Source organism: Lactuca virosa, chromosome 8 (assembly GCF_052849685.1).
Source record: "Lactuca virosa cultivar CGN04683 chromosome 8, Lactuca_virosa_CGN04683_v6, whole genome shotgun sequence".
Taxonomy (NCBI): Eukaryota; Viridiplantae; Streptophyta; class Magnoliopsida; order Asterales; family Asteraceae; genus Lactuca; species Lactuca virosa.
In genome coordinates this window covers 331,144,260-331,156,908 of record NC_136433.1, presented here as the reverse complement: position 1 = coordinate 331,156,908, position 12,649 = coordinate 331,144,260, and the positions used below count along the sequence as shown (strand labels likewise).

General features: G+C 34.4%; 1 pseudogene; it reads right to left on the bottom strand.

Moving 5' to 3' along the window:
* The window catches only part of LOC145131798 (beta-1,6-galactosyltransferase GALT29A-like), a 45,275-nt pseudogene extending 40,050 nt beyond the window's left edge, over positions 1 to 5,225 (bottom strand).
* Positions 5,226 to 12,649: the final 7,424 nt, after the last annotated feature.

Genomic DNA, 12,649 nt, shown 5'->3' with positions numbered 1-12,649 from the left:
CAAACACAACCATCATAAATATAATTTAAAAGTTACATTGTTAATTGTAATACATGTTTCAAAAGAAATTACATTATGATGATATAATAAGTTTGAAATTGACGCCTTAGCGTTCCTTCCCCAAAAGCTATTGTTATACATGTATTACTGAATCCCTGAGAAATAAAAGTAGTTTTGAAAGAGTTTCAACAATTAAGTTGGTGAGTTCATAAACGTTTTTGTATTAAAATTGTATGCCTTTCTGTAAAAGTGACTGTGTTGGTTTCTTAGAAAATCCAATATTTTCCATAAATGTGTAGTAGTTTTAAATGATTCGAAAACCGAAATGCATAAGTATTTTCCATACCTAAAATAGTGTAAGTAGATTTATATATGTATATATAAACAAATAAGACGTTTGATAGTCCCGTAAATCAAATGTTCTAGTACTTTGTGTGAGTTTTATAACATTTGTGATAGCGTTATTTACCTTAATGTATTATCAACCTTGCATGTAAAGTATAACATTTGTGATAGCGTTATTTACTTATTTAACATATATACACAAAATGTAGATAAAGTATTAGAAATTGTATGTAACGATTTGCAATATAAGTTTTTCTTGCGTTTCACTTGTATTTCCCCCCCTAAAATGTAGTAAAACCGTGAAAATATAGGGGTATGAACTCACCTGGAAAGTGTGATGATTTGAAGAAAACGAGACTTTTCTCGGGCAGCACTTCGACCGGAAGGAAGTGAGTTTCTCGGGTATTTCGGAGCTTCGAACCTTCGTCGGGACTTGGATACGTAACCGGGGCGTCGGGGTAGTCTCGATGGGCTCGGAAGTGAAAAAGTGGGAGAGAAATGGTGTGAATTAGAAAATGGAGCCGGCACCCTCGCATCCTTATTTATAGTGGTGGAGGCAGCCTCGTACGCCGGGCGTACTCCGAGGTATGCGGGGCGTACCTCGTCCGCAGCTCGTACGATGGGCGTAGCCTCGTACGCGGGGTGTACGTCATGCATGACGCCTTCCTCGGCTGCCGGACTTCGGATGGGACGGGGGTATAGGGGTGTAGGGGAGACGTGGTGGATCCGAGGCCCCGTATGGCGTACTCTGGGCGTACCCTCGTACGATGGGCGTACTCCCTCGGTTTGTGTGCCTCAATCTTCTAAAATGCGTAACTTTCGTATACGAGCTCCGTTTTTGACGTTCTTTATATCCATGCGTAGGTGAGAAAATACTCTACAACTCTCGTTTAGACTTCGTCGGCTAATTTTGATTTTATTTTTAATAGTATATTTTTAACAGGCCGGGACTGGAAAAGTCTGTTACAAATCCATAACTTCTTCATCCGATGTCCGTTTTCGTCTGTCTTTTTACCGTTGTACTACTATTGTCGAGATCTTCAATTCTCGTTTAGGTCATGTCGGCTAAATATCGCTCGATCTCTATTTCGAGTTTTTAGCTGTCTACCGCTACTCCGAAACTTAGAAAAATCATAATTCCCTCATACGAAGTCAGATTTGGACGTTCTTTTTATGTACGTTCACGGTTTAATGATATCTACAACATTCGTTTAGATACTTAAGGCTAAAAAGTATTTTATTGAAATTTTGCGTTTTACGCTTAACAGTGTTTTTACCGGTTTTTCTGCGGACTTTCGATTGGTCATAACTTCTTCGTTATAACTCGGATTTTTGTGTTCTCTATATTTCTGAAAACCTTGATACGATATCTAATACTTTTTGCAACCCAATTGAGACTTTAGAACATTTCATTTCTGATGCTATTTTTATTTATTTATTAATTCAAAATAGATTACAATACTTGACTTAGGTCATTACATTGACTTGAAATATCGGGTTGTTACAACTGTCTACAATAGTCCGTGGTTGTCATCCATACTCTGCTGAATGACGGGGCCATCGTTTGGGTAAAGGTTTCACTCATTTTTCACCTGTCACCCTCATCTCATGATCTATATCATCTTTCGTCTCATCCTCAAACTCATCCTTCACCACACACCAACTATTTCGTCTACCCATGTTCTACCCAACATATTTGTAGATAAAAATTACATATACAGTTTAAACCATTTAAAAAAAAAACTGTATAAAACATTCATCTTAAGTAAACAAACAATATACAAACACATAACACGTATTTCATAGCAAATACTTCATATCTATGTGTTAGAAGAAAGTAACTACACACTCACATGATTAGACGATGCTCGGAAAGCACTACGGCTTGTAAAGTAGTATTCTTCGATGAAACCGGGGTATCTTCACACACCGGGTTTCTTGCGGGCAGAACTTCGGCTTGAAACTCTTTTCTTCTCGGGATCTTCGGAGCGTCGGGACTCGCTTCGGGTATCGGGGATGGTACCGGGGCTTCGGGGGTTAAAAGAAGGCTTAAAGATGAGTAGAGTAGGAGAGAGGTTGAGAAATTAGCAACCAAACCCGACTGCCTTTGGTTTCTATTTATAGGGCTGAAATTTCAGATTTCACGTCGTGAACCACTTATTGACGTCGTGACCTTGGACGTCATCAGGTGCGTAGTCGCGATGTTCAGTTTGTCAGGCTCTAGAAGACGTCAGCACTGAGTTCACGTCGTGAACCCCTTTTTCACGTCGTGAACTCTGACACAGTGTTGGGGTTCGCGCCCCGAACTTCAGAAATTCATAACTTTCGCATACGAGCTTCGTTTTCGACGTTCTTTATATCCACGCGTAGGTGAGATTATGCTCTACAACTCTCGTTTAGACTCCGTCGGCTAATTTTGACTTTAATTTTTATTATATTGATTTTTAGTAGGCCAGGACAGGAAAACTCCGTTATAAACTCATAACTTCTTCATCCGACGTCCGTTTTCGTCTGTTTTTTTACCGTTGCACTACTATCGACGAGATCTTCGATTCTCGTTTAGATTGTTTCAGCTAGAAATCACTCGATCTCATATTCGAACTTTGGGCTGCATACTGCTAAGCTGAAACTTAGAAAAATCATAACTTCCTCATATGAAATCAGATTTCGTCGTTCTTTTTATGTACGTTCTCGGTTTAACGTATTCTACGACTTTTGTTTAGATCACTAAGGCCAAGTATCGCTCTATCGTAAATTCACTATTTACGTCCTACAACGTCGTACCGAATCTGTCGTGAAACTTTGACAGGTCATAACTTCTTCGTTATAACTCGGATTTCAGTGTTCTTTATATGTACGGAAACCTTGTAACAGATACTACAACTTAGTTAAGATTATTTATTCTAAATAATCTTCCATCAAAAAGTCATTTTTGACGCTCATTGTCCTTAAATTGACTAGCCCAAATCTGCGGGCGTTACACAAACTCTGCATCTTCACTAGCTCCCTTTCATCTGTTTTTTGCTCCCTCTGTTGATCCAAGTCGAGTCTTTTTTTCATGACTTCTACTTCACTATCTCTACTAAGCCTCATTGCACGAAGTTCTGCAACAACTTCATTAGAAGACTTACCTTTTTCTTTTCTTTTAGCCGCATCTCTACCCGTTGGACGTTTAATTGTTGAACCAGTAATATTTGCCCCTTCTGTGTTGGATTGGACACAATACTCCCCTTCTTCAGTAGACATTCATACCACCACTTTCTTCATCACCCACTTCATAATCAGAACGTGATCGTGTTGCATCATGATCTGGCTCTAAATCCCATTTTCGATGTTTACACATAACCTCATTAAAAACAATTGTGTCAGTGAACTTGCTTCCACTTGTCTCATACAATTTATGAGCTTCATTCTCCACATCTTTCATACTCATTCCATTTCTTCTTTTTCTATAGGCTTCTCGGTAAATACCAACCTATTTGTCGGCACTTTCATTAAGTCATTTATAACGACCTTTCATTTGAGCTATGTTCCTGTTACCAAGCTTTCCAGGGTTTTCCGCCTGATTTGCATCATATAGCTCCTTCACTCGTGCCCATATTGATGTTTTCTTTTGGTTTTTTCCATGTCTCTCATCTTCACTAACGATACAATATGCTGACTTTAAAACGATATCTTCATCAGCTTCCCATTTATCACATCTTGGATCTTTTCCGGTATTTTGTGAGATTTGAACATTTTCAATGATGGGAAATTGATTGGGATTTGCGAAAAACTGTGAGGTTTCATAACTTTGAAAGTTTTGATAATCTTGAGAATCATCAAGATTACAATGAAATTTAGATCCATCTTATTAAAGAAATCAAAAGGGTTTAGAAATGAAAAGTGGAGATGAGATATGAAGTATATCAATATTCTACTCTATTTACAGAGAAAAAATTAACAGAAATTTTAATATATTTTTTTTTTTGATTGAGATAATATTAGATTTTTAGTAGATAATGATTTTTATCCTAAAATATATAATTTTATCTAAAAAAAAATATGGTGGAACGCATTTTTTGTTCAACACGCGTTAATATGAAATGGTTGTGATATGTTGTGAGCTGGGTTGTTTTGCCGGCCTAATTTACCAAAATTAATTCATTTTTTTTAGTAAATCTTCCACTAGCGGCTCACTAATGGCTTCCCAGTTTCTTTCACAAAACTTGAAGCTAAATAATACTTCACGATTCTTGCACATAAGATATCAAATAATGAGTCTGTGATCATTAATGGTAATTTGTTGGAGGAGTTAAAGACAACATAATCAAGAAAATGGAACATCTGAAACATGTACATCATGATCGAGTCTTTTTCTCCATATAGGTGACAAAAACAACCTTCTCTTCGAGCACATAAGTGCTAAATGTTGTTGTTGACAAACCCTTGACTATCGATTAAGCCACCAAGATGAGATTTTAGCAGGATCCCACTGTTACCCACTACAACACAAGTTTTGTACTTCAATCTTGACTTTCGAGCAGTTGCATTTACACCCATTTTGGATATCTTTAAGGTATTTACCATATCTGAAATGACATTGAAGTGGCGATTGCGCCACCAGGTTTGCAAATATCGTTGGAAATCCCTTGCAGACCTAACTCGAATATCTATACAGTGGCGGTCTAACCATAGAAGTGAACATTGGCGACTACCATCCATGGTTCGGAAATTACTATCACCAACTGTTCGATATCTTGTCTGAATGAATCTTCGGTAGGTCAATCGCAGTGAACCTTAACAATGTCGCAATCCATAATCGGAGGTAGGGGGTCAGGAGGTATTTGAGGAGCTAAGGGGAAAAGGAGGCGGCGAGGGTGGGGATAATAGTGGCGTTGTGGTACATGAGAGGACGTGAGGTAGAAAATTGGTCCGATGAGTGGCTAAAAGGGGAAGAAGAGAGTAATTTATAGTTTTGGTCCCTAATATTTATATTTTATGATATTTCTAGTCCAAAAGGGTGGGTTTGTAAGTTATTTTAAGACAAAACTTCAAGAATGGTCATTGTCATTGTTAAATGATGATTTTGCCCTTACATGCCTCACACATGTTCTGACTTAACGGACTAAAATAGATGGTGTTAGCCATAAAAATTGTCTATGAAATTTTTTAAAACCATATGGAACTTCCATGAGATCGAAAAAAAATTAAAGACTAAATTGTTAACTTGATATCATAGGAACCATTTACTAAGATTATTCGTAACTATATGAACTAGACATAATTCCAGTTAGTAATATAATTAAGAGTACGTAGCATTGTGTTTAATACAAGAAAATTGCTCTATAAATCTCTTGTAAAAAGAACACTAATATGTCCATTATTTTGATCACTACATAACAGAACATAAGAAAATATGAAATCCATCAATCCCTGGTTATGGCCGGTTATAAATAAACTTTAGCTATTTTCAGGGGTATCCACCGTATGCATAGGTAGTCTTAGGACCTACCTAAGTTTTCAATTTTATTTACAATGTATATAGTAGAAAAATTAGGAACTATCTTAGAAAAAATAGAAGACCTACCTTGAGTTTGTTTTTTTTTAAATTTCTTAAAAACCCATTTTAAAAAGAGAAAAATATAACTTATTAGGGGCAATTTGTTATTTTAAATTATGAGATTGATAACAAAAAGTTAACCACTCTTAATCGGCACTCTCAAAATATTAATAAATAAATAAGTTGTTCTAATAAAATGAAAGCCCACATGCCAAAGACTTTCACTCTTCATTCGCCGCTTTATCAATAGACTAATAATCAACTAGTTTTTCGTTAAACTGTACGTATTTTTCAATTATATTTCAATCGATTTTTTAGAATTTTTAATCGGTGGCACAAGGTACATGAGCCGATTGAACTGGTTCAGTTCTTTTAAGGTACATGAGCCGACCCGACCCGACCCGACCCCAAAAGTGTTGTTGGTTTTTTTTTGGCGTCACTTAATTTAGGAACCACGTGATTTTTTGTTCTAAATTCGCCACTGGCTATTTTAACTTGTAAGCTTAATAATAATTGGTATATCAGTTTTGAAAAAACAAGAAATCATTTATTAATTCTGGGATACCCAAAGGATTATCAGAAACTATTCCGAATATTTAATCATAGCGGCCCTCGGTCTCTATAATTTCACATAATTATATTGATTGATGTATAGTCTATAGGATTGCTCTGTTAACTCACCATTGACAAAACTTATGATTGATTATTGTATATTTACTTTTAAATACAAGTACCTGGAAGCTACCTTACATTGATTGGTGTGTAGTCTAGAAGTAATTGTCGGAGCCGCCAAGCTTGACATAATACCGATGTCCATATAACTGTAGGCAACACCGTTAAGACCACACGGTATCGTTATGACCGAGTTGGACACGCCTCAACGGAGTTATCACGAGAGGAACATCGTCCCTGATCCGTCTAATGATGATGTTTTTGATGATGATATCTTCATCTCTATGATGTACGAGTATTGTACGAACGTGCTACTACAACCAGATTCAATTCCTCTACTAACAAAACGTGCAATGTTAAACATAAATCGCGAAGAAGGGCACCAAAGTCTAGTTCACAACTATTTTGCGGATAAATGTGTCTACCATGCAAATGATTTTAAAAGAAGTTTTCGTTTGTGAAAAAATGTATTTTTACGGATAGCAACGCCTTCGAAAGCAGGTATCGTTTCTTTCAATTTTTGTAATTTATAAATATATAGCTTTTACATAAAATAAATATATTTTTAACCAATTAAATATATGTTTAGATATGGATTGTTCAATTGAGATATGATGCTAGAGGTAAGTGATGATTCAAAGGGTTGCAGAAATATGTTGCGGCAAATAAACTTATGGCTATGAGAGAGTCACCCACTTCTATTGACGATTATATGGTAATGTCTAAGAGAACTGCAAGAGAAATTTTGTAAAGATTGGTAAGAGGTATTGTCAAAACCATCAATGACGTTTATTTGTGGAAACCTTTGTTGAATGATATGTAACAACTATATGTGAAACATGAAGAAATACATGGTTTTCTAGGTTTGCTTGGAAACATTGATTGCACACATTAGAACCGAAGAAATTGTCCCGTGGCGTGGAAAGGCCAGTATGCAAGTGATCATCATGGAGTGCCTTTATTGGTATTAGAGGCTATTGTTTCCCAATATTTATGGATTTGGCATGCTTTTTTCGGGGTTGCTAGTTCCAACAACGACATCAACGTTCTTGATCACTCACTAATATTCAACGATCTTTTGTCAGGAAAGATATTGGATGCTCCTTTCACAATGAAAGGAAATGAATATAAGTTTGGGTATTACCTTATGGATGAAATATATCCAATAGATTCCACATTGGTGAAGGCGTTTCGACACCCAATAGAACCTAGAGAGAATTTTTTCAAGAGAAGACAAGAAGGAGCACGTAAGGACGTGAAATGTGCTTTTGGAGTTCTAAAGACGAAATGAAACATAGTTAAACATGCGACATGACCATATCAGTTAGAAAATCTACGAGATATTATGTATGCATGTATCATAATGCATAACATGATGCTCCATTTATGATCATGATGTGTCATCTAGCTTCAATCAGAATGTATGATTCTTCAAACACATAGTGAATCTTCTGGATCTCCATGACCCGAAACGTCCTCATAATATTGGTTAGAAAATGTAAATCAATACTTAACTTATTTTAAGTGACAATCGCATCAAAATATTTCCAAAAATAACGTCATGAACACATTAACACTTAATAAAACATTTGATATCATAAACCTTACAGATTACATGTACATATAGGGAGTCTATACCCCTCACCGATGAATTACCAACTTGTATCCCATTAGGGAGTTCATATCCAACTCCTTAAAAACAACATGAGCGCTAATTATTTTATAGTCGATGTGGAGTCTATACCCCTAAACAATTAATTTGTAATGGGAAGTACCATCCATGTAGTGGCTTATTCGTCTCATTAAGGGACATGTCCGGACACTTCTATAACCATGAATGTATTCATAACAAAAAAACATCAAACTCACATCATGAGTAAATCAACATTAATAAATGAACATATGGCATGTTTAGAACTTCCATAAGAAACTACTAACATTACATTTTAAATCAATGAATCATAAAGCATGTGAAAACTTTCATAAATAAACTTCTAGCAATCCCCTCTAAGTCAAACTACATAAGAACATAAAGGTTCAAGTATTAAAAACACTTGACATCAAAGATATTCATATAAAAAAATTACGACTTTCTACTTAATTAATCATGTCTATTACTTTGAAATTCGTTTTTATTTGTTTGATTGCTAAAATCATGGGCTAAAACCTTATGACTTTCGTTTAGTGTAGGTTTACTTGACTATTTATGGTTTGATCTATCGTATGAATTTAGTTTTATTGGTTATTTGTTGATTTAGCTTATTAAAGAACCTTCCGTGTTTATGATAATTGCTTTATCTATTTATTACTGAATTTAATTAAGTTTTTATGACCATCTTTCATAATTGAATTTGAATCTTATGATCTTGTGAATTGCAAAATTGTAGGACTAGAGTTTTGAACAAAACATAGGGTTAAATAGAAAAGTGGGTAAATTAACGTAGGAGCTAATATATGATGACCAATCATATATTGAATTGAGCTAATAAACAAAATCAGTCAATTCATTATAAGTCTAAATTAACACGAACTGAACACTAGTAAATTTGTTAGTTTATCCGCCTGATCACCGTATGAACGAACTTGTTTGCTAAAGGATTAGGATTAGTGAAAATTAACCTAGTCATTTTAGGAATCGGTAACCAATGAAACAAAAGTCAATTTCACTTCCATAAATAAACCATAATAGCAAGTAAATCCGAAACTAAACGAAAGTCTCTCAATTACCTTTGTTTAATTCTTCTTTTGTGCTTCCTGCTTTAGTTTAATATTTGTTTTAATAACTGATAGTTAGTTAGTTTGATAAATTAAGTTTCTAGTCTTGCAAAACTAGAGAAAACCATTCTTCTAAATTTATTAGTAATTTAGTTAGTAGTAGATAAGAAATAGCTAATAATCTCGTTCCCTATGTTCGATACCTGTCTATTGTGCTATACTATCTTCAACAAGGTACACTGTCTTAGGAAATAATTAGTCACGTTAGTAGGATCAACTAACTACAACCCTTGTTCTCCAATTGGTGCTGCTAGACCAACTATCTTCAAATCATATTCAATTAATACATTAATTTCTTTGATGTGAGATTTTATAATAAATTTTTTGAAGTTTTAAATTTATAAAACCACTATCTAAACAAACTTTCACACAGGCAAAGAACCTAATCAAATATAATATATTTGTGGTAAATAAGGGTGTCAAACTCTTGGGGATTAAGTATGCAAAATAATATATTGAATTGACTAAAAAGAAAAATTAAATGAGGGAGGGGGGGGGGGGGTAATTGTAATTCAAATAAACTTAAATTAAACAAACATATTAGGTATTTTGATTTTTTGAAGAACTTCCACTTAAACCATGAATCCCTATTTCCTATGATGAATTTATGATAGCGTAGTGAATTATTAAGACTTTACCAATTATGGTCGATTACTAGTTTTTATGATTAATAAATATCTAATTTAATGTTTATCAAACTAGAAACCTATAAACCAACTAATTGTGTAAAATTATTTATAATTAAATCAAGAGTTTAATGAGATTAAACCTAGCAAGAGTTGTGAAACTAATGCTCTCTTATATATTGATGTTGCCAATAATTATTGCCAAAACCTAGGATTGTTTAAATCACTAGTCTTTAAGAGTTTAGGATCAAACACCATTCAGATACAAGTCAAAATAATCAAATTTATAATCAAAACTAAATGCTACTCAATCATAAGTAATAAAAATCAAAACTTTGACGAATAAGATAAAAGTGATCAAAAAACAATTTTATATAATCTTAATAACTTCAAAGTTAAATTTGCACCATAGTAATCTAGTTCATCGACATTTATGTGGAAGAGAAGGTATTTAGCAACTCATGATTATAAAAAAGGGACAAAACCAAATAAAAAGAAGGCTAACAATTGCAAACATAATATATTTTTGTTGATTTGTCCCATAATCCTCTTCTAGATCACATCTGCAACCTCTCTGCCTTTTAGTACACAATAAGGGTTCTTTTTCGCACCTTAAAGGGTTTTCTTTCTTGCACACTTTTCTAAGATGTGAAAATATCGCATTTATAGAAAAATAAACTTAGTGATGCTAAGCCTTCGTCTTCGCGACGCTAACCATTATCTTCATCAAATCTTCCTGAGGTAATCATCTCTTTCCCGTCAATAATTTTCTAATTCACGCGTTAACCCTGTCTTTTACGGTATCTTTGCTTTTTTCCTTATGCACTCCATTTTTGGCCCCTTTTTCCTTCTTTAGTAATTATCTCCAAATTTTTGACTTATTTATCATATATGGATATCTTTATATCATATTTATCTCTATTTTACTATTATTCAATTAAAATACCAATATAATTAATGATATTTAATGACTAATTTTAGAAATATCATTCATTTAAAATGACTTATTCTATAAAAAAAATTCTAAGCCATCTTTACAAAAATCATTCATTTGGTCAAAAATTTCTTATCTCAACTTTTTGTGATAAACTCAGTTAAGATCCATGAATACCTCATATATAAGTCTTAAATCATCAAGATATAAGTTTAGTTTGCATTAACCATAAAATCATGCAATGAGGGTTTGAGCTCACCGTTTTTCAAATTCAAGACTTCCACAATGGATTTATCATAATAAGCTTAAAACTGTCACAACTAGCATTTTAGCTAGGAAATTCTAGTCTCATGTAAACATCAGCTACTGTGATACTTGAAAACCCTAAAAATCTCGGTTCGAGTTTAATATGAACTAGGATTTTCTAATTGGGCTTAATGAATTAATAAACCTTCAACTTGACTATTTTGGGCCTAGGAACCCTATTTGGGCTCTAATTGGACCCACATTCATAAGATTTTAGCATTTTGGGCCATGTGAACCTAGAACAATGCATCTTATCTCTAGTGGGCCTTGTTGGGTCATAAATGATTTCATTTGCCCTAATGGGCCGTAAACCCTTTTAATTGGGCTTCATAGGGCCGAGAACCTTAATAAGGGCCCAATGGGCCGAAAATATTTTTAGGCTTCTTAAAATTCGAACAAAGCCAAGAGTGGGCTCAAATCATTTCTTTCTCATCTCTCTAGCCCAAATCTCGGCCCAATAGAAATATATATACATATATGTGTAAAAAAAAGAGAGAGAGATGAAGGATTAATTGGCATTTGACACCTCATGTTTGCATGGTGGGTATCCATGCAAACATCACCTCAATCTATTCTCTTTCCGTCTCTTCTTCTACCTCTTGGCCGAAACCCTCCCCTCACCTCTCTCATTTTTACTCACAAATTCTTCCAAAAATCTCTCAAGAACTCCTCCTTCCTCCTCTAAATTTTCGAGATTTTGGGTGTGTTTTTAAGAGGATTTTTCATCAAGATCATCATCCTTGGTAAGTTCTTACTTGAATCTATGGTTTAACTTCTAAGATTTCATCAAAATCTCTTCTTAACCCATATCATTTCATGATCTAACTCCCTAGAACCATCTAAGTTCGAAAACTTCCTCAAGGAGTTGCTAGGGCCGAAATCTCCTCATCTTCTTCATCAAAAACCGAAACTTCAAAGCAAAGTGAGTTCATACCCCTTGTTTTTCGGTTTTGCTAAGTTTTGGGGGAGGATACAAGTTGATATGTGTTAGATCTATGTATTTGTGCATGTTTATGTGTCTTCTTTAAGTCATATGTGTGATTTTGTGATGAAATTCATAGATCTCGACAATATAAGCAAACTAAAACACTTTATACATCCTATTACAAAGATAAAAGTGTTAAACATGTTAAGAATGTTGGAAAAACTAAACAACAGTTTGTAAAGGGACCATTTTTGACAAATAAACAACAAGAAGGTGGTTTTATGAAACTTACGGCTTTACATGGACTAAAAGAGTCAAAATATACACAAAAATGGTTCTTTATGAAAATCATAGTTTTGAAAGGACTAAAAGTGTTAAATTTCGCATTATGGGCCTTGATGTGGGCCTTCACGGTTTTGTTGGGCCAAATTTGTAAAATTTAAGAGTTTTATGGATTTAATTGTCATTTAACACAAACTTGAGCCAAAAGTGTAAATTTACGATTTTATGGGCTGAAAACGGCA